A 23,650-nucleotide genomic window follows, 5' to 3' on the forward strand; every position below is an offset into this window, starting at 1 on the left:
ACTTTTCACAATTTAAAAAAAAAAAAAAAAAAAGAAATAACATTCTTTTTTGCTGCAGTGCATTTCACACTTCCAGGCTGATCTACAGTCCAAATGTCACAATGCCAAGTTAATTCCGAATGTGTAAACCGTTGAATACTACTTGTAGGCACTGTATGTGTATTTTAATTTTTTTTTTTTTTAAAATGGGAGTGATTTGAACTTTTATTTTTTTAAACATTTTTGTTACTTATCACCATATTTATTAGTCCCCTTAGGGCACTTGAACCGGTCATCATCTGTTTTACCTGCAGGTGTTAGAGGCAGATGATGGCTGATTATCACAGCCATCATCTACATTGTATGATGGTCCCCACAGTAGTCCCTACACTGTATTATAGCCTCCATACATTCCTACAAGTACTAACTATTAAAATAAAAATATATTCATATACTCACCTAACCCCGGATCCTGGTGAGTCCACTAGCAGAGAGCCACGGGGACGGACCAATGAGGCAATGTCAGCACGCAGGTGCACGCACAGGATGACTAAGCCCCAGCGAATTGCCACTCCGCCCTTATTTGTGTCACCCTGCCTTTCTGTTGGTTGCAGGCCTAATTCGTTCTGCAGCCTAAAAAATGGAGAGTGGTAGTGCATGGTGACCAAGTCTTCCAGCTCCAACGCAGAATCTAACTGTATTGATGCTGCGCGCACCGATACCGATAAGAGTGGCAGTCGCTTCTGATGAGCCCCTCTGATTGGGGTCCGGATCGACTGCCCCCTTTAGCTATGCTACTGTGGAGAATCATGTCGGCTTATTTTAACTATGCAATGAACGCCATAAAAACAAAACCCCAAAAACAATTCTAGAATTTTTTTTACACATTTTCCCGTACATTGTATCGTAAAATGAATGGTGTCATCCGAAACTGCTACTCAACTTACAATATACAAACCTTCTTATGGCTTATGTGGAGGTAAACATAAAAAAGTTATGGCTTTTGTAGAAGGGGAGGAAAAACAAAAATGGTGGAAGGAGTTAAAGGGGTTATCCCACGAGCTAAGTGCATTTTTAATATTTAATAATTTTCAATACATCTTGAAATAAAAATAAGTTTCACAATTAGATATCTAAAAAAAATCCTGTGCTGAGATAATCTTATAAATGTGCCCCTGCTATGTATTGTGTAATGGCCTTGCCTGTCCGTACAGGGACGTGGTCTGAATATACCTCAGTACCTGACTAGGGGAGGAAACAAAAGAGAGTATGCAGACAGAATCATTGGAGATTCGATCTCAGATGTTCCTTTCTGTGAGGTAAAACATTTCACTGCCTGTTTTATCACACGTGAACATTTTTCTCCCATGTCTCCAGTCAACAAAGCTTATCATAAATCAAGTCAATTACATATGAGCTCATAGGCAGCTACAGCTCCTACTGTAGCTCAGTGACTTGATTTATGATGTGCTCAGGGGACTGGAGACGCGGCTGAAATACTCGCACACGTAATAAAACAGGCAGAAAAATGCTTTACTTCACAGAAAGTAGTGACTGCTATGTCTTTTGTATAATAAGAACCAGGAGAAACGTCGATTAAAAACTGAGCTGCTGTAGACGAGTAGAAGATCCAAAATCTCTGTTTAGTAGATGAAGGAGCTTTATTTCAATGTGTTTCGAAGTGAAAGCCCACTTCTTCATCAGGAAATACACCGAAGTTGTGGAACTTATTTTTATTCCAAGATCTATTGATTAAAATATAGTTTGTTCATACTAAAACCTTTTATCAACAGTGACGTAACTTGAAGCTTGTGGGCCCCAATGCAAATTGTTCAATAGGACCCCAAACTATCCATGGAATAGGTGATAACGTATTGATCAGCAGAGGTATGACTGCTGTGACCTGCATAGATCAGCAGTGCACATGCCCAACTTCCGATCCATTCATTTCCCACGTGGCTGCTGGCAGCCCCAGCACTATAGCAAATGAATAGGGCAGCAGTCGAACATGCACAGTGCTGCTGTATTCTAACGGGGATAGAAGTGCTATGTTCTGCTGATAGGCGTGGGTCCCAGTGTTCAGCCCCCACTGATCAATAAGTTATTATCACCGATCCTGTGGATAGGTGATCACTTGCTTTCACTGGAGAACTTCTTTATTCTAACATTCGTTCAGTTGTAATTCATTTATGCTGTGATATAAATACAGTATGTTTGATGGGGGGCTTGGCCTGGCTATGGAGGAGTAGAGATGCACATCTACTAAGCTGCCAGCCCGGGCCGACAGAAACACAGATAATCAGAGCACCGCAGCACCCAGACCAACACCCATGGGCGCAAATAGAAAGAAGGGAGCACCTACCAGCATGGCAAGAGCAGCGGAGCCCCTATCACAGGACATCTCCCGCTTCATGTCAGGAGCGAGCACTGCAGATCAGCATGGATCCGGACCCGTGATGGCGACGCAGGCAGGCAGCGGGACAGAGGAAAAGCAACTGCCGACAGCTACACCCGGACCAGCAAGCGACAGCGGAGGAGCGGCGGAATTGGGAGGAGACGGACGGGCAGAAATCCGGGCACAGGCCTCACAGCACGGGCAGAGGTGGAGGGAGGATCCCCGATATGGAATGGTGAAACAGGCGGCGTTCAGGATTTGCCACAGCCAGGGTCTCCAGAGCAGGGGTCACAACATGAAGCCAACGTGGCACAAAGGGCTGGCAGACCTGGTCAGGAATCACAGGAATGGGGAGGCACAGAAAGGCAGGAACAGACGCCATCCCCCACTACAGACCAGATGAGAGACCCCCAGACCACCGGCGCAAAGTACATAGGGGCAACCCCAGCCTCAGAAGCTATACAAATATCCTGGAATCAGGGGAAGGGACCCCATGAACAGGGAGATGAAATCCATCATCACCAAATGGGCCCCCCCAGAGAGATGCTCACTCCCCACAGGGAATCCAAGACCAGATGATGCAGCTGGGGAACGAAGGTTCCAGGGCTGTGAGAATGGCAGCTCTGACAGATCTCCGGGAATTAAGTAATAGAATTAAAAATATGCCATCAAGGGAGGAAATGGAGCACTATGTTGCCCGATTAGAAAATGCATATAAAGCTGAACTGGTGGCCCTGAAAGATGATATACAGCATGTGAGGGAGAGAGTGACCACCGTGGAGGCAACTACAACATCTATGTCACAGAAACTGAACACCCACTCCTCTGACCTGTCAATCCATTCTTACCAACTGCATTACCTGGCGGATCAAATGGACGACGCAGAAAATAGAGGGCGGCAAAATAACATACGAATACGGGGCCTCCCAGAGTCTATTGAGCCGGGTGAGCTGGACAAAACAACACGTCATATACTTAACTCACTCCTGCAGGTCCCCCTGGATACCAACCTCGAGCTAGATAGAGTTCACAGGGCCTTAGGACCCAAATCAATGTACCCAGAGTACCCCAGAGATGTGATCTGTAGAGTTCATCTATACCAGCTAAAAGACGCCATCATGGCGCGGGCCCGTGTATCCGGAACCAACCGTCACCAAGATAAGCAACTTCAGATCCTCCCAGACCTCTCAATATGGACTTTGCAAAAAAGGAAGGCACTGAGACCCCTATTGGACACTCTCCGGCGACAAAATATGCCATACACATGGGGGTTCCCATTCCGTCTAAGGGTCCGCCATAAAGGGAGAGTTCACACCCTCAGCCACCCCAGAGGAATCTATATGGAGATAAGGTATGCACACCAGTGACTATGCAAGGGGAATACATGTAATAGCAGAAACTGCTGTGTGAATACTGACATGAAAAATCCAATAGCTATATGTAAGAATGAAATGTGAAAAATGGAACCTGCATTACTGCCATGAATATATGAATAAAGAGAAATTTAGCTACTGAATTGATCAATGCAATAGAGCCCCAACACTACGCCAAAGTATTTCTCTACGTTGGGGTCCCTAGCTTGTGTGTGTCCTCTCATGCAGTTAAAAAACTTACCGTGTATGGGAAGCTGAGACCCAGGCTATTTATGCGTATGATATGGATTGGCAATAGGTGTGGTTGGGGAGGGTTCACAAACGAAAAAATACTAACAAATAGGAATAATGTTTGGAACACCATTCTAAGTCCGAACTGGGTGCAAAAACCTAAAGAAACATCACTATGGGGAGATAAGGTATGCACACCAGTGACTATGTAAGGGGAATACATGAAATAGCAGAAACTGCTGTGTGAATACTGACTTGAAAAATCCAATAGCTATATGCAAGAGTGAAAATGTGAAAAATGGAATCTGCATTACTGCCATGAACATATGAATCAAGAGAAATTTAGCTACTGCAGAAGGAGCCGGCTTCTGCAGAGGCTGGTAACCACAGTAAACATCGGGTAACCAAGAAGCCCTGTCCTTGGTTACCCGATATTTACCTTTGTTACCAGCCTCCGCCGCTCTCACTGTCAGTGCCGACTCCTGCTCTGTGCACATGTAGCTGCAGGACACATCGGGTTAATTAACCCGATGTGTGCTGTAGCTAGGAGAGCAGGGAGCCAGCGCTAAGCATCGTGCGCTGCTCCCTGCTTTGTGCACATTTAGCTGCAGCACACATCGGGTAATTAACCCGATGTGTGATGTAACTAGGAGAGCAAGGAGCCAGCGCTCAGTGTGCGCTGCTCCCTGCTCTCTGCACGTGTAGCTGCGTGCGCTGGTAACCAAGGTAAATATCGGGTTGGTTACCCGATATTTACCTTAGTTACCAAGCGCAGCATCTTCCACGTGGCGCTGGGGGCTGGTCACTGGTTGCTGGTGAGCTCACCAGCAACTCATGTAGTGACGCTCCAGCGATCCCTGCCAGGTCAGGTTGCTGGTGGGATCGCTGGAGCGTCGCAGTGTGACATCTCACCAGCAACCTCCTAGCAACTTACCAGCGATCCCTATCTTTGTTGGGATCGCTGGTAAGTTGTTTAGTGTGACTGGACCTTTAGAGTTGGAGACTTAATGACACCTTGCTCCGGGACCCTATGTGCGTGCCGGATATTGGGGACTCAATTGACTCATTCCTCTCAGTACACACTTCGGACGCTACACCGTATCCCATTAAGTGGGAGGCCCTGAAGTGTATCCTGAGAGGTACTTTTATAAAACAGGGAGCACGCATCAAAAAGGCAAAATAGGCTAGGGTGACAGAACTCCTGGTCCAAATTCAAGTACTAGAAACTAAACACAAGAGCATACCATCCTCAGAAACATTGATAGAACTCACTAAATGTAGAAATGACCTGAAAGCCATCTTAAACTTAGGTTACCTTAGATTCAAAAATCAATTAAAAAAGACCCTATATAACTACTCGGACAAATGCAGCCGCCCGATGTCACGTCTCCTTCATCCCCGTACACAGACTCAATATATCCCCCGATTAAAGCACCCAAATGGGACAAAGGAACACAACCCGGTAGAAATCCTAGACATTATGAAAACATTTTACTCCAACTTATACAATATCAAAGGAAAATCCTCGGACATGGATCCCCAGGAATTTCAGAGGCGGGTAGACGAATACATGACAGACACAGCCCTCCCGGTAATAGGGGACGACGCGTCAGCTCAGCTTGAGGAACAATTCACGGAGGCGGAGGTAGAGGAAGCCATCAAAAATACTCCCAGTGGAAAGAGCCCTGGACCGGACGGGTTCTCCCCACTATTCTTTAAGACCTTCAGAGACAGGCTCACACCCTTCATGACAAAGGTGTTTAACTCAGTCACATATACCAATGGGTTCGCTCCTCAATCATTAGAGGCCCATGTAGTTGTAATACCCAAACCAGAGAAAGACCCCACAATGGTATCAAATTGTCGCCCAATCTCGTTGATTATTGTAGACATGAAAATCTTTGCAAAATTATTAGCCAATAGACTGACACCGTTACTCCCAGACATAATACACTCGGACCAGGTGGGATTCGTGCAGGGACTCGAGGCAAGGGGCAACGTATGCAAGACCATATCGCTAATTGCCAGGGCAGGGGTGTGGGCCTGTTGTCAATCGATGCCGAAAAGGCTTTTTACCGTATACACTGGGGTTTTATGGAGGCGGCCATTAAACAGATTGGACTGAGGGGAGGTTTTCTAGCTAAAATAATGGCCCTTTATACCGGCCCTACAGCACGGATTAAAGCAAACTGCTCCCTCTCAACCCCTTATCGGATCCACAATGGTACTAGACAGGGATGCCCGTTATCCCCATTAATCTATGCCATTGTTATGGAGCATCTGGCAGTTGCTATCAGGAAGAACCCCAGTGTGCGAGGTCTGAGCTTGGATGGGAGACAATAAAAAACGGCCCTCTATGCAGATGACTTATTGCTGTATATTTCAGAACCCCATATCTCCTTCCCCTCTCTCCTGAAGGAATTTGAACGTTATGGGAATCTTAGCAACTTCAAAGTCAACTACAAAAAAACGTAAGCCCTAAACATCTCATTGCCGGCATCAGAAGTCCAGAGATCCCAAAGCAATTTTCCATTCAGGTGGCAGACACTCAATAAAGTATCTGGGAATTCAGATACCTACCGATCTATATAAACTATACACATTAAACTATCAAACTCTACTAGATAAGACCATTAGGGACTTCAAAACATACAATAAAAAACCTCTAACTTGGTTCTGAAGGATTAACACCTTTAAAATGGACATTCTCCCAAGATTCTTATATGTATTCCAGGCTGTCCCCATAAACCCTCCAACAAGCTTCTTAAAGTCCATGAAAACCGCCCTTATAAAATTCATATGGAAACAAGCAAAACCCAGAATAAAGTTCTTAACCCTCACCAGACACAAGCAAGAGGGAGGGGCGGGATTACCAAATCTACAACTATATCACCAAGCATCGGTATTGGTCAGATTATTTGATTGGCACTTCCAAGCAAACGCAAAACAGTGGGTAGAGCTGGAGCAAGGTTGCACCCCGATACTTCTGAAGAATCTTCCATGGGTGGGACAGAGAGACAAGATATACATTGAACCGAGGGGGTATTGGTGAAGGCAACGCTGACGTTATGGGATAGGCTGAGAGAAAACAGCGGACTGACTAAGGCGGGCTTTGCACGTTGCGACATCACAAGCCGATGCTGCGATGTCGCACGCAATAGTCCCCGCCCCCATCGCAGGTACGATATCTTGTGATAGCTGGCTTGGCGAAAATTATCGCTACGCCAGCTTCACATGCACATACCTGCCCTGCGACCGTCGCTCTGGCCGGCGACTCGCCTCCTTCCTAAGGGGGAGGGTCGTGCGGTGTCATAGCGACGTCACACGGCAGGCGGCCAATAGCGGCGGAGGGGCGGAGATGAGCAGGATGTAATCATCCCGCCCACCTCTTTCCTTCCATATAGCCGCCGGCGGCAGGTAAGGAGATGTTCCTCGCTCCTGCGACTTCACACACAGCGATGTGTGCTGCCGCAGGAACGAGGAACAACATTGTACCTGTCGCGGCACCGGCATTATGGAAATGTCGGTGAATGCAACGATGATACGATAACGACGTTTTTGCGCTCGTTCATCGTATCATCTAGCATTTACACAGTACGATGTCGAAAGTGACGCCGGATGTGCGTCACTTTCGATTTGACCCCACCGACATCGCATGTGCGATGTCGCAACGTGCAAAGCCGCCCTAAGACTCCTAGCTCATTAACTCCCATATTCAACAACCCGGAGTTCCCTCCAGCGATGGGGGGGGGAGAGGTTTCTACGCTGGCATCACAATTCGGACCTTCGTGTGGTTCACTTATTACGGGACACACATATCCCCACACGGGAACAGTTGGAGGAAAAAGACCCTCCCATGAAACTCTCTTGGTTGCAGTATGGTCAGTTACGGTCCTTTTTGGGGAGATGGGGTGTGGAGGGACATTGCCCTCTCCCGGTGTCACCCACACCGTTTGAGGGCTTGTTCCTAGGGAATTCACCCCCCCCACTTGATCTCAGTGATATATAAACACCTTAACGGACGGCCTAATCACCCGGGCCCGGACTATGTCCGGGCATGGGAAAAGAAACTGGGTACCATGTTCTCGAAGGAGGATAAGCAAAAAGCTTTTCTCTTTACACAGAAAATGTCGGTGGCAGGGTTCACTGAGGAAAAGAATTACAAGATTCTGGCTCGGTGGTACCTATGCCCAACCAAAATTCATAAACCTTTGCCTTCGGCCCCAGATGGGTGCTGGCGCTATGGCACTGAAAAGGGGACAATGTCCCACATATGGTGGGAATGTGAATAAATCAAACCCTTCTGGGACGCGGTACTCGGGGCTTACACAAGGATCACAGGAATCAAGGTCAGTCCTACCCCTCAGGTGGCGATCCTCTCTATGTTGCCAGGCCCCATTGGGGCACAAAAAAAGAGATCTCCTCAGGTTTTGCCTGATTGCAGCTAGATCAGTAATCCCCAGATACTGGCGGAGGACGGAGATGCTACCTCTTGGGGAGTGGTTTAAGGAGTTCTCACACATAGCCCTGATGGAAGAATTATCTGCAATAGCAAATGACACTACTGATACCCACACCCGGACTTGGCAGCCCTGGATTATGTTTAGGGAAACTCAGGACTTCTCGAGGTTACTGGCTCAGTAAAAGGGTGGTCCAGGGGGCCGGTGTGTCATAACTACCCCTAACCCCATTACCTCCTCCCTCCACTCCCAATCCCTTCCCTCCCCTTAATCCTCCCCTCATCTTACAATCCCCCACCAAATTACACATCCCATCTCTCCCTCCCATTTTTTTTTCTCTTCTCTTTCTTCTCGTTCCCCAGTATATTCCTCTCCTCTCTCGCTCTTTCTCCTAAGCTTTCATCTCTGATATCTTTCTCCCCTACCTTTTCTCTTCTTGCGCTCTCTCCAAGTACACTAAAAAATCTTCCTTCTTCATTGCGAACTTGATACACTTCCTATGCAAAACATATCCATTTGGAACTTCAGTAAGCTGTACCGGGGGTGCAAAGCTTACTCCCAACTCAGACACATAACGCTGGTAGGGGCCCACCCTGGCCCAGGCCGGAAGTAAGACATTCTGTCACTTAGGGGGCTACGCTCAGGATCCCCCTCAGACCGAAAAATAGGAAAATAGCATAGTTATGGTTGTTTGTTAGACAGAAAATGGAGATAATTTGAAGCAAGACATAGTATTTGAAGTACATCCGAAAGTGAAAGGAAACGGGAACTGAAGCAGTGTGTAATTAGCTAAATAAGGAGAAATGTTAATATAGAGTAAATGTGAAGAGCATGTTTTACATCTTAATTATTATATGTATTGGAATATACAAGATTGTTGGACTTGAAGAGAGACCGCTCTCACGAATTCTCTATCTAATCTTGCTTTCTTTCTCTCTAATACATTGTTATTTACTGTGTGAAAAATCAATAAAAACAGATTAATCATAAATATGTTTGATGATTTGTATAATATGACAATAGTGCACAGCAATTTCTAGGGAGAAGAAAAGGAAAAAATATTATTCCTATGGTGCGTTGAAGATGAATGGGCCATCTGTATAATATACTGAAGTGCTGGGTCCTCCAGAAAATGAGATCAGCACAATTCAGGATTTATATGACTCAGCTTGGCTATCCTTTGATCCTGGTGGCCCCAGATGACTTCTTAGTAAGATGTGCTGTGTATGCTCAGATATTGATGCCCTATTGCAGATTTTGCTATGAACTCTGAGGACAGCAAGAGGTAGGGGTTAAAATTAGTGATGGTCGAACCCTGGCTGTAAAAGTCCAGATACCAAGTATCCGTGCACCGACCCCGGGCCCACAGTTCTCAGGGAACTCCAAGTAAAGCGGGCTTTACATGCAGCGACATCACTAGCGATGACGCTGGTGAAAGCACCCGCCCCCGTTGATTGTGTGTCATGGGCAAATCGCTGCCCGTGGCGCACAACATCGCTAACACCCGTCACACATTCTTACCTGCCTAGCGACGTCGCTGTGGCCGGCGTGTCGCCTCCTAAGGGGACGGTTTGTGCGGCGTCACAGCGGTGTCACTAAGCGGCCGACCAATAGAAGCGGAAGGGCGGAGATGAGTGGCCATAACATCCCGCCCACCTCCTTCCTTCCTCATTGCCGGCGGCCGCAGGTAAGGTGTTATTCTTCGTTCCTGCGGTGTCACACATAGCGATGTGTGCTGCCGCAGGAACGACGAACAGCCTGCGTCCTGCAACAGCAACGATATTTGCGATTAGAACGACGTGTCAATGATCAACGATTAGGTGAGTAATTTTCATCGTTAACGGTCGTTCGTGTGTTTCACATGCAACGACGTCGCTAACGAGGCCGGATGTGCGTCACGAATTCCTTGACCCCCAACGACATCTCATTAGCGATGTTGTTGCGTGTAAAGCCCCCTTAACTCTCTGGATCTGGCCATACAGATAATAAAAACAAATTAAGGAAAAATAAAGAAAATAGGAAGAAAGTAGGTGCATTAGACTTACCAATCTCCCGCGCAGCTATAACACTAGTTCCGGGACCACTCATTACCCTCATGCATATGCACTACTTTCCCCGCCCACCGGCAGTCCTTGCGTCTGTGATTTGTTGCAGTCAGCCCTCCATGTGCTTATCTTGGCTGTGTGGCAAAATAAAGGGGACTCCATGCGACTTCTTTAAATTAATTTAAATAAGTACCGTATTTTTCGCTTTATAAGACGCACTTTTGTTCCCCCAAATTTTGGGGGAAAGTAGGGGGTGCGTCTTATAATCCGAATATACGGGGGGGGTATATATATACAGAGTCCAGTGGAGGTGCGGGCAGCTCTGGAGCGGTGCTGGGGGCTGCTGGGGGCATGGAGAGCTGGGAGCGGCAGCGTTTGATCTCCTGCTCCCGCTCATATAATATGCACAGCCGCTGTCCATCAGAAGCGTGGTGCTGAAACTGCATCGCGCTGATGGGCTGGGGGAGCTGCACATATTATATCTGCCTGTGCTTACCTTTGATCGCACAGGATCCCCCCTCCCCCTGTGTTAGCTATAGCCTCCCGTGCTGCTGCCCATAGTAAAATAATAAACTCTTTACTCACCTCCTCCAGCGTCTGCCCGGTCTCCCTCCTGCTGCTGTGATTAGGCACGCAGAGATATCTCTCACTGCTGTCCCGATCACATGACTGGCACTAGAACCAGGAAGTAGGAAATGCAGGAGACAGGAGGAGCTCAACCTTGAGGAGGGAGACACAAGACAAGACAGTGCTGCAGAAGGTAAGGAAAGAGTTTATTTTACTAAAAGCAGCAACATGGGGGCGATATGTAACAGAGGGTGATGTCTGCCTGCCCCAGTGGGCCTGTCTGCCTGCCCCAGTGGGCCTGTCTGCCTGCCCCAGTGGGCCTGTCTGCCTGCCCCAGTGGGCCTGCCTGTCTGCCTGCCCCAGTGGGCCTGTCTGCCTGCCCCAGTGGGCCTGTCTGCCTGCCCCAGTGGGCCTGTCTGCCTGCCACAGTGGGCCTGTCTGCCTGCCACAGTGGGCCTGTCTGCCAGCCACAGTGGGCCTGTCTGCCAGCCACAGTGGCCCTGTCTGTCTGCCCCAGTGGGCCTGTCTGCCTGCCCCAGTGGGCCTGTGTGCCAGCCACAGTGGGCCTGTGTGCCAGCCATAGAGGATGTATGCCAGCCATAGGGGAAATGTGGCATCACTGGGGGCCGTGTTCAATATAAGGTGGCCATATCCAGATTAAGGGGGCTAATTTTAGGATGAGGGGGCTATGAGGGACATATACCCTATATTATTTGTTAGACGGACACTGGCATTATAAGACGGACCCCATTTATTAAAAAATTCTCTATTCCTTCACCAAATTTGGGGGTGCGTCTTATAATCAGGTGCGTCTTATAAAGCGAAAAATACGGTAATTTTAAAAAATCGCATGTGGAAACTCCACAATTTTGATACCCAGCCATGATAAAGCTGACAGCTGGGAGCTGGTATTCTCAGGCTGGAGAGGCCCATGGTTATTGGGCCACCCCAGCCTAAAAATAGCAGTCTGCAGCTGCCCAGAATTGTTGCATCCATTTCCTGTGGCAATACCAGAACTTTACCCTGTCCATCCCAATTGCCTGGGTGCGATGGGTTAATGAAAGGAGTTAATGAAAGCTCACAGCTGCCACTAAGCCCTAGATTAGTAATGTAGCATCCATGAGACCCCCCCCCCATTATTAATCTGTCAGTAAAAAGAAATGAACACAAACACTTAAAAAAATCTTTTGTTTGAAATAAAATTAAAATAAAACACCCTCTTTCATCCCTCTATTAACCCTAAACACCGAAGTCACAGTGCGCAGGCGCAGAACATGTTCACACACTGTGGGCTTCACCCAGAGATTGACATCACGACTCATTGCTGTGGCTCAGTCAATCAGTTTATCTGCGGTCATAGCTGCAATTTTCCACAGGACCCCACCTGTGACCGTAGGTAAACTGACCTCAGGTGACCTCATTAAACTCAGTGACCTCACCTCAGGTTAGGTAACTGCATTCACAGACCTGCATCTCCGTGCAGAAAACCGTTTTTTTTTTTTACAAAAGTTTAAGATTTGGTGCTGATATTAATACACCATATTCCTGCACCCAATCTGCACCTCCTGGCAAAAAAATCGCATCAAAACCGCATCATAACGCATGCAGTTTTGATGCGATTTTTTTGCCAAGAGATGCAGATTTGGTGCAGAAATTTGGCGTGTAAATTTCAGCAGACGAGCAGAGGTGAGTTCAATGAGGTTACCTGACGTCATTTTACATACAGTCACAGTTGGGGTATCGTGGGAACCTCCAGCTCTGACTGCAAGTAAACTGAGGGATGTCGCCACTTATCGCTACGGCTCAGTCAGTCTTTACCTGAAGCCACAGTGTGCGGACATGTTCTGTGCCCATGCATTGTGACTTCAGTATGTATGTAGCAAAGCCGGAATGGTAATAGGACCTCATGTAAATTACATCAGAACTGGGTGTTTGGGGTTAATAAAAGGGTGAAATAGGGTGTTTTTTGCATTTTATTTCAAATAAAGGATTTTTATCTGTGGTTGTGTTTATTTCTTTTCACTTATGGATTTGTAATGGGGGAATCTCAGAGACTCCTCCCATTGCAAATCTAGGGCTTAGTGGCAGTTACCGTATCAGGGCAATCTGGATGAGCTGGGTAAAGTAGCAGGATTCTTGCATCTAATGGATGCAACAATTCTGGATGATTACAGGCTGCTATTTCTAGGCTGGGGGGCAATAACCATGGGCCTTTCCTGCCTGAGAATACCACCCGCCAGCTGTTGGCTTTATCATGGCTAGGTATCAAAATTGGGGGTCCCTCTTATTTTGATACATAGCCAAGATAAGCACACAGCTGGGGGCTGCAGCCTGTAGATGTATGCTTTATCTGTGCTTGGTATCATTAAATGTGAGGACACTAGGCCAATTTTTTTATTTATTTATTTTTCATCACTATAGACACGCAGACAACGTCTCCGATTCGTCTGACTGCAATCAGTCACAGTTGGTGGGGGAAGCAGTACAGATGCATGAGGGATAATGAGGGATCCCGGTAGTAGTGTTATAGCTGCGAGAAGACTGGCAAGTATAACGCACTTGTGCTAATCCCCCTAGCCCTTTCTATCACCATTTTAAAGCACATAATTCTTGCCCTCATAGATGGGATATATGGGGATCGGTATCTGGGATCAATTCCAGGCCCAAATATTTTTTTTTTAAAATCTGGTTGGACCCGCTGATCCTGGATATCTGCGGGTTCACCCATTACTAGTTAAAACACTGAATTCAGGTATGTGTCATTTAGTACGCTGTGTTCTGTTCACTTTAAATTAAGGTTTTATCCCTAGCAGCTTATCACTGCATAGACTACAGTAGCAACAACAACTTGCAAACCTTGGTCTGACGTCGCCCTCTCCTATGATTAGCAGCTCACTGTCTATAGACAATGTATACAGAAAACTGTGGTGTGGGCGAGTTTAGCTTTCTGAGTTTTGCTGCATGCTTCATCTAAGGCCATGTGCGCACGTTGCGTTTTTTCATGCGTTTCCGGGGCGTTTTGAGCTGCAGTGTTTTAATGCAAAATTGCATGCGTTTTGATATCCAGGCAAAATCTATGGGAAATAGGGCTTTCTTGTGTGCATGATGCTGTTAAAAACGCTGCGTTTTAGTTGCTTAAAATTTGTCAAAAACTCTGCATTTGAAGAAGCAACATGTCAATTGTTTTTTCCATTTTGGCAGCGTTTTGCTAACATTGAAGTCAATGAGAATCATCAAAACGCATCCTTAAAGAAATTTGTAGCGTTTTACATAATTTTTGATGCTGAACGCATGCTTTTTGGTCAAAAACAAAGCATGCGTTTTTTACATTATAGTGATGTCAAAAGGTTTCCATTTGCCCTCACATCCATTCCGACATCAAAAAATTAGTAAAACAATACTTTTACTTAATTATGAACATAATTAATAAAATACATTAATTATTTGCGGTAAATTATCATTATAGTGTATGAAATAAAGTTAATTTTTTTTTTTACATTTTTTCATACTGTTTGAATGGTCAAACTTTATTTATTCTGCCAGAGGATGCGTTCATTTCTGCAAGTTACAGAATGCAACGTGCGCACATGGCCAAACAACACTGATTGTGTCACAACTACTGCACCCAGTAAACTAACATTGGAGTCAGGTTCTCTTTTCCTACATTATACTGCTCTCAGATGAGCAAAAACAGGAGATACAACGAGTATATATGCAAGAGAAATATTTTTATTGATATGAAAGAGACATACGCAACACAGCATAGAATATTAAAAACAACTACCAATAATTCAAGGGGGGCACAAGATATAGAGTGTGAAAAGTTGTCATGGGTTGTCAGTGTATAGGCCAATCTCAGGACAGATTAATATAATGATGTAATAGGACTTAGTCCATATGTGTCTGCCCCTAATAGTCGTGGAAAAGGTAAGGCCAAAAAATATGTATATAAACACAACACAGGACAGGAGGAAAAATTCAGAGATACTCAGTCCATACGTGTCTGTCTCTAATAGTCGTGAAAGAGGTAAGGCCAATATGTACGCATAATCCAGTGCAAAAAATTGTATAATGCACTGAGGCTCGGCCCATATAAGTCTGTCACTGGTAGCCGTGGCAAGAGTAAGGCCAATCAGTTAGTAATATAGAGACATAACACAAGACCAAGGATGTACATAGACTCAGTCAATGCATATAGCCGTGAAAACAGTAAGGCAGATCAAAGAAACCTATTTTATAGGCACTATACAGGACAGAAGGCAATACAAATGTAAGGGGTGGGCAGACCCCTTACAAGGAAGCACAGGTTTTCTCTGAAGTGGTTAATGCTGTCCCCATAGAAACTGTAGAGGAGGGAGGAGGAGCCGGCAGCTTAGGGGGGAAAGGAAGTGTGTGCTGAAGGCAGTTGTGTCCGGGACGGGAGAGAAGAAACAGCCAGGGGCAGAGTGTGGAGCTGAGTGGGCAGAAAGAAAGAAAGAAAGAAGGGAGCTGAAGTTCAGGGAAGCCGGAGAGAACAGGAGCGGGCGGAACCTCGTAGGGTGAAACAGTCTGGTGTGGGTCCGGGCTGTGGGTAGCCAGAAGTGGGAGCCGGGCGAAGAGGAGTAGTCAGGCAAGTCACCCACTTGAGGGGACGCTAGAGCAGGCTTCCCCTCAGCTAAAGGAAGCGCCACAGCACTGTATTTTGTTACTGCCAAGTGTGAAGAATTGCAAAGAATAAAACATGTTTGTTATTTGCATTGAACCATGCCTGAAGAGTAATTGTGCGCCGGACGACATCTGCACCACCACACTCTGCCCCACCAAGACATCTCCCGTCCCGATAGTGACGGCGGAGCCAGGGGTAAGCCTGACAGAAGGGGCCACGACTACAAGGCCGGAGGCACCCCTGGCACCCCGTTACATTTGGCATAGTCGGCAGGATCCGGATCGTATGCAAGGGGACCCGCTCCAAGAAGATGGAGACCAAGTGGTGCCCAGGGCCCCTGATCCGGACTCTCAGCGAAGATTTCCAGTCCCATGGTGGGAAGAAGAAACAGTGCCTGAGGCGGTGGACCGGGCACAAGATGGCGGCAAGGTGGCCGTCGTCTGTGAAGAAACAGAAAGCGCGCGAAGAATTGGCGCCAAAAGAAGAGCCTGGGGCTGGCCGGTGCCGAAAAAGAAGTTCGGAGTACTCCGCCCAAAGAGGGGAGGTGCCGGTCCCAGGGCACGAACACAGACATGTACAGTGGGCGGTGTTGTAAGAAGAAAGAAGTGCCGCCGCGGAGGGGTCGATCTGTGGTGTGAGACTAAGGGTGGAGTATACCCAAGAGCGGGAAAAGTAAGCCCGCCTCCACTTCCTCCAGCATCTCCACTGACCCCGACGCCATTACCAGAAACGCTGACTCCGAGCAAGATAGAGACTCCAGGAAAACAGCAAGCTGCGGTAGCCGCACTAGTAGCGACTAGCCTGGGCAGAGGACGCCCGAAGCAGACTGCGGCTGCGGAAGGACCCACCCTTAACCTACCGGCTGTGCCAGGAGGACCGGAGCGGCCCACTACACAAGAGGCCGCACAGTGGCAACAGGAAATCGAGTGGGAGGAATGCCAATTCGGGCGGCGGTCGCAGCAAAGACCGGTGCTAGCTGAACTCTCCCACCCGAGACGTTGGAGCAACCCGCCAACTACGAGCCCTTCCGGAGGCTGCGCCGGTTGCCCGGACAGTCCCTGTCGGAGTACGTGCAGGCCCAACGAGCCGAATGGCAACGTGCATATCATCCGGAGTGACTTTTCAAGACCGGAAGATGGCGGGCCTGTTTTTGTTCAACACCGGCGTTGTTTTGAGCCGGAAGAAGGTGTGTTGTTTGTAACCGTTCAAGTTGCTGAGCCCGGAAGAGAGCCTGATGCTGGACTGAGCCAGGGGCTCCCTCCGCGTCGTTAAGAAGATTTTTGCCGAGTTGTGTTCCTGCCAGCTAACGTCTAAGACCGGGAGTGCTGCAAAAGCCTCCGGGCAGAAACTCCACTAAGACCGGGAGTGCCTGCCGACGGCCTCCGGGCACGACTAAGACCGGGAGCTTCCAGGAGGAACTCCGGGCGCTGGACTGGTGTGCCCTTGCGGGTGCCCTCAGGTGAACATGTTCGCAGTTTCATTAAAATGACTTTGTTTAGTTTTAAAATGTGATTTTAGATTTGTGCCTTGCCGGGAGGCTTAGGCTTAAAGAGGGGAGGTATGTAAGGGGTGGGCAGACCCCTTACAAGGAAGCACAGGTTTTCTCTGAAGTGGTTAATGCTGTCCCCATAGAAACTGTAGAGGAGGGAGGAGGAGCCGGCAGCTTAGGGGGGAAAGGAAGTGTGTGCTGAAGGCAGTTGTGTCCGGGACGGGAGAGAAGAAACAGCCAGGGGCAGAGTGTGGAGCTGAGTGGGCAGAAAGAAAGAAAGAAAGAAGGGAACTGAAGTTCAGGGAAGCCGGAGAGAACAGGAGCGGGCGGAACCTCGTAGGGTGAAACAGTCTGGTGTGGGTCCGGGCTGTGGGTAGCCAGAAGTGGGAGCCGGTCGAAGAGGAGTAGTCAGGCAAGTCACCCACTTGAGGGGACGCTAGAGCAGGCTTCCCCTCAGCTAAAGGAAGCGCCACAGCACTGTATTTTGTTACTGCCAAGTGTGAAGAATTGCAAAGAATAAAACATGTTTGTTATTTGCATTGAACCATGCCTGAAGAGTAATTGTGCGCCGGACGACATCTGCACCACCACACTCTGCCCCACCAAGACATCTCCCGTCCCGATAGTGACGGCGGAGCCAGGGGTAAGCCTGACAGAAGGGGCCACGACTACAAGGCCGGAGGCACCCCTGGCACCCCGTTACACAAATATAACATGACTCAGTCTATATATATCTATCACTAGTAGCCGTGGGAGAGGTAAGGCCAATTACAAACTGTATTGAAAAGACCAACAATAAGAATAGTGCTGCAACAAGAGTAGCCCGGTCAGTATAAACAGTAAATAGATGTCAAAGCAATAAAGTGCAAGTGCATACAACTATGCCGGGGTCCAAGAGGACTCATGTGCAAAGAATTACGGTCATATAAAATACAGTGTAATAAATACAAGGACAACACCTAATACATGATCAAATACAAAGTGCACATACCCACAAGGAACAGGATCACCACCATCCTGTGGTGATCCTGTTCCTTGTGGGTATGTGCACTTTGTATTTGATCATGTATTAGGTGTTGTCCTTGTATTTATTACACTGTATTTTATATGACCGTAATTCTTTGCACATGAGTCCTCTTGGACCCCGGCATAGTTGTATGCACTTGCACTTTATTGCTTTGACATCTATTTACTGTTTATACTGACCGGGCTACTCTTGTTGCAGCACTATTCTTATTGTTGGTCTTTTCAATACAGTTTGTAATTGGCCTTACCTCTCCCACGGCTACTAGTGATAGATATATATAGACTGAGTCCTGTTATATTTGTATTGCCTTCTGTCATGTATAGTGCCTATAAAATAGGTTTCTTTGATCTGCCTTACTGTTTTCACGGCTCTCAGTGACTAACATGCATTGACTGAGTCTATGTACATCCTTGGTCTTGTGTTATGTCTCTATATTAATAACTGATTGGCCTTACTCTTGCCACGGCTACCAGTGACAGACTTATATGGGCCGAGTCTCAGTGCATTATACAATTTTTTGCACTGGATTATGCGTACATATTGGCCTTACCTCTTTCACGACTATTAGAGACGGACACGTATGGACTGAGTATCTCTGAATTTTTCCTCCTGTCCTGTGTTGTGTTTATATACATATTTTTTTGGCCTTGCCTTTTCCACGACTATTAGGGGCAGACACATCTGGACTAAGTCCTATTACATCATTATATTAATCTGTCCTGAGATTGGCCTATACACTGACAACCCATGACAACTTTTCACACTCTATATCTTGTGCCCCCCTTGAATTATTGGTAGTTGTTTTTAATATTCTATGCTGTGTTGCGTATGTCTCTTTCATATCAATAAAAATATTTCTCTTGCATATATACTCGTTGTATCTCCTGTTTTTGTATATTGTACGAGTAGTGCATGCACCCTGTCGGGGTACATACATACCGACAGCGTGCACACCATATGGCTCATTTATTGGGAAATGTTCTCATGCTCTCAGATGAGGTAGCAAAAACCTGGTGACAGATTCCCTTTAAAGTAACTTTTTCAGTTATTAGTGGTTAACATTATATAACCTAAACAGTTGAGGTAGCTGCATATTCAGTATTTGCATTAATGTATTGGAGGCTGGTATACTAGTACCATAATATTAATTCCCTGGTATTACTTCTAGCTATATGTTCTATTTGATAATGATATTCAGTTGTTTCCTTGACAAGTCACATCCAAGTGATTATGAATTTAGGTCAATTAAAAGGAAACCTCAAAGAACCAAATGTAACACATTCATTACGTTACTTGCATATTTTATCTTTTTTTTTTTTTACAATGTTTGTTTAGAGGGGGCCTCTGGGGTCTGGCAGGAAACGTCATGTCTGTTTCCCTAAGGTGTTCTTAATTTTAATTAAAACTTTTAAAATTATGTCAATTAAAGGAATTGTCTGGTTGTGAACCCATCCTTTCAAATAGCTGATTAGAGAATCCTGAGTTAAGGGCGCTTTACACGCAGTGACATCGCTAGTGATTTTGCTCGTGAAAGCACCCGCCCCCGTCATCTGTGCGTCACGGGCAATTTACTGCCCATGGCGCACAATATCGCTAGTACCCATCACACGTACTTACCTTCCTAGCGATGTCGCTGTGGCCGGCGAACAGCCTTTTTTCTAAGGGGTCGGTTCGTGCGGTGTCACAACGACGTCACACGGCAGGCGTCCAATAGAAGCGGAGGGGCGGAGAGCAGCCGCATGAAAGTCACGCCCACCTCGTTGCCAGAGGACGCAGGTACGGTGTTGTTCGTCGTTCCTGGGGTGTCACACGTAGCAATGTGTGCTGCCTCAGGAACGACGAACAACCTGCGTCCAAAAGCAGCAACGATATTTTGGAAATGGACAACGTGTCAACAATCAACGATTTTGTAAGTATTTTGCATCGTTAGCGGTCGCTCGTATGTGTCACATGCAACGACATCGCTAACGAGGCTGGATGTGCGTCACGAATTCCGTGACCCCCAACGACATCTCGTTAGCGATGTCATTGCGTGTAACGGGGCCTTTAGGGTCATTCAGACATCCGATATTCTGATATGAGTGCTATCCGTGGTTTTTACATAGAGGACTTGTACCTGTGATAGTCTATTTTTCTTGGATCGAATGGTACACGGGAAAATCTCAGAGACATGTCCGATTTTGATAAGAAGGTTGGCTCAACATTAGTAATGCAAGTTTAGGGATTTGTGAAAGAATTGGATTGCACTTGTATGACATCCAAATGCGGTCTGATTTGCATGGACTAACAAAAAGGAGAAAGGGTAGAAAAGTGTTTTTTTTTCCTTCATGTACGGGAAAAATGGAAAAATCTGGTGTCTGAATGAGCCTTTGAAAAAAGGCTGCGGGATCCAGCAAGTCCAAAAACTGCTTATGCAACCTATTAATTTCAATGAAAACTATGTAAGGGGTAAATTGTTGTTCTTTGCAGGGAGTTTGCACACTTCCTGCTGAGGTTCCACAGAATTTATTACTAATTTCTGGGAAACAGCAGGGCAACTCTCTGTTCCAAGGTGATTGACTGGGTATCCTTTATAGAAAATAAATTGTACAAAGCTGACAGCTCCATTAATATTAATGAAGGCAAAAAACATTTTTTTAAAGGCTCAAAATGGGCAAAAAAAACCCCTGAAAGAAACAATGCCTGTATTACTGTCCTTGCTCCCTCTCCCTGCTGCCCGATCCCCTCCAGTCTCTGCTTCCTGCTGTAGCAATGATAAACCGTTTATTGCCAAACTCACCATTGAGCATCCACCATATTGCTCCTAACAGGCTGTGATTAGGGATGAGCGAAAATCTGGCCTGACATTAAGAATCTCGGGCTTTATACCAGCTGGTATTAACCCCTTATTACCCAGCATGTCATCCGGCACCAGGGCCGCTGAAGAGTTGGATACAGCTCCAGAACATGGTGCTTCTATGAAAGCGCTATTTTCTGGGGCAGCTGTGGACTGCAATTTGCAGAGGGGGGCCCAGAAAGCTTGGGCTACCCTGTGCTGTGGATTCCAGACTCCGCAGGTATCCATCACAATCTGTCACAAGCTATAATGAACGTCTATGGTGCTGGATTCCGTCGTAATCCGTCACACGACGGAATCCAGTCCTGGATTCCATCATGCTCTACTGAGCATGCCCAGCATGTTTGGCACACCCAGTGGGCTGTCCCAAACACAAATGGATCCGGACGGATCCGTCAAAGAACGGATATACAACGGATGTAACGGACGCGGCAGATCAGTTTTTTCACAGGATTCCTGTGAATGGAATCCTGTGAAAAACACATCCGTTGCGTCAGTTGACATCTAAAAAACAACAGATCCGTCGCTGGCGGACCGGACGGATTTAAAACAACGGAAATGTGAACCTAGCCTTATATATAGTTTAGGGACCTACAAGCATGAGGTTCCCGTGACGAGGGTTGTAAGCTTACGTCTTATGGCCATAGCGCTAACAAAAAACCTCATATGTTTTTTTGTGCAGGATACAGCCAGGCCCCTTTTTGTTAGGCTTTGCTATCAGAGTTTCTGTCCCTATGTAGCTCGCAGTGGGGGTACGGCTTGGCAGCCCGCCTGATCTAATAGTATGGGCGTCACCTAATAGGCTGCGGGTTTGTGACTGTGTGCCTGCTAGTGTGAACAGTGCTCTATGCAAGCCACTAGTGTGCAGTTTTACTATCCAGCAATTGCCTCCTCCACATTTGGAAGTGAGTGTGATTTGCTCCTCCTGCACCTGTGATGCCTCCACTTAGTGGGAGTGTAGCTGTATCCTGCTGGAGTAGTAGTAGTCTTTTGGCCTGAGCATATACAGCTGTAGTTTATGTGCGCTGAGAATCAAAAATGCCGCTGAGCACTACGTCATATTTTTTAAATTATTTATTTATTTTTATACCATTATATATTGTGTAGATATATATAGTGGTATATATATATACAGCTCTGGCAAAAATTAAGAGACCTCTAAAATTTTCAGTTTTTCTGATTTTTCTCTTAATATTTTTGAGTGAAATGTAAATTGTTCTTTTATTCTATAAACTACTGACAACGTCTCCGAATTTTCAAGCAATAAATTTTGTATTTATTTTCTGAAAATACTAGTATATAGAATAAAAGAGCAATTTACATTTTACTCAAAAATATACCTATAAAGAGAAAAATCAGAAAAACTGACAATTTTGCAGTGGTCTCTTAATTTTGGCCAGAGCTGTATACACACACACACACACAATATATAGTTGTATAAAAATAAATAACTACCGTAATTTAAAAAAATGATGTAGTGCTCCGCGGTATTTTTGAATCTCAGCGCAGATAAAGCAGACGGCTACAGGCTGTCACCCCCACCCCCATCTGCCTTACTTTACCTTGGCTGGCAATCAAAATACAGGGAAGCCCATTAATTTTTTTATTATTTAAAAAAATAATAAAAAAAAATGCGTGGGCTCCCGCCGTAATTTGATCGCCAGTCAGGTAAAGCCAAGTAGGTGGGGGCTGGGATTCTGCACAGCCCGCAGCCGCCCCTGGAAATGGCACATTGTTTCTTAGCCCCATTTCTAGGTGCTTTACCCGGCTCATCCAGTGGCTCTGATGGCGGTGGCACACTGGGTAATAAAGGGGTTAATACCAGCTTTGTATTCTCAGATGGTACTAAGCCCGAAATTCATGGTGTCATGCCAAATTACACATGGCCACCATGAATTTCTAGTAAACAGTAAAAGAAAAACACAACACAGAAATTTTTTTTATTAGAAATAAAACAAAAAAAAATTTAGAGACTCCATCTTTATTATAAAAAATCCATAGTCCACAGGTACAGCAATGTCACCTCTGCTTCATCACTCTGTACAGACAGTCTATACAGTGTGAGAAGCAGGGAAACCACTGAACATTGTCAACTCTGCTACATCACTCTGTACAGACAGTCTATACAGTGTGAGAAGCAGAGAGAGCCATGAGCAATGTCAACTCTGCTACATCACTCTGTGCAGCAGCGGCTATACAGAGTGAGATACAGGCTGACACTGAGGCTGGAGTTCCACTTTTGTGTGACTCGTGCAGTCTCGCATGGACATCTCCCTGAAAGGACTGACACTCCCCGGACACGACCGTTCCTATCAGGAGAGTGTGCCACCATACCAGGTGATGCAGATGTGACACTAGCACAGTAACTGTCAAAGTTCAGTTACCAGGACCTTTGAGACGTCATAGTCATGTGACTAGTTTGAAGCGAATGAAGTAATACAGCATTCACACGTGACTGGTTCACATGACTATGACGTCATTGAAGGTCCTTTTGTAGTCAGTGCTGGTTACTGAGCGGCACAGGAATGATCGGACGGATGCGGAAGGAGAAGTGGCGGGAGGCAGAGTCTGCAGGACGCGTCGCGGGACCTGTAAGTATGATC

At 46.3% G+C, this 23,650-nt stretch overlaps 1 protein-coding gene across 1 annotated transcript in view; it reads left to right on the plus strand.

Moving 5' to 3' along the window:
- The window catches only part of LANCL3 (LanC like family member 3), a 79,891-nt gene that overhangs the window by 19,795 nt on the left and 36,446 nt on the right, over positions 1–23,650 (plus strand). The window lies entirely within an intron of this gene.

Source organism: Anomaloglossus baeobatrachus, chromosome 2, assembly GCF_048569485.1.
Source record: "Anomaloglossus baeobatrachus isolate aAnoBae1 chromosome 2, aAnoBae1.hap1, whole genome shotgun sequence".
In the NCBI taxonomy this organism is placed as follows: domain Eukaryota; kingdom Metazoa; phylum Chordata; class Amphibia; order Anura; family Aromobatidae; genus Anomaloglossus; species Anomaloglossus baeobatrachus.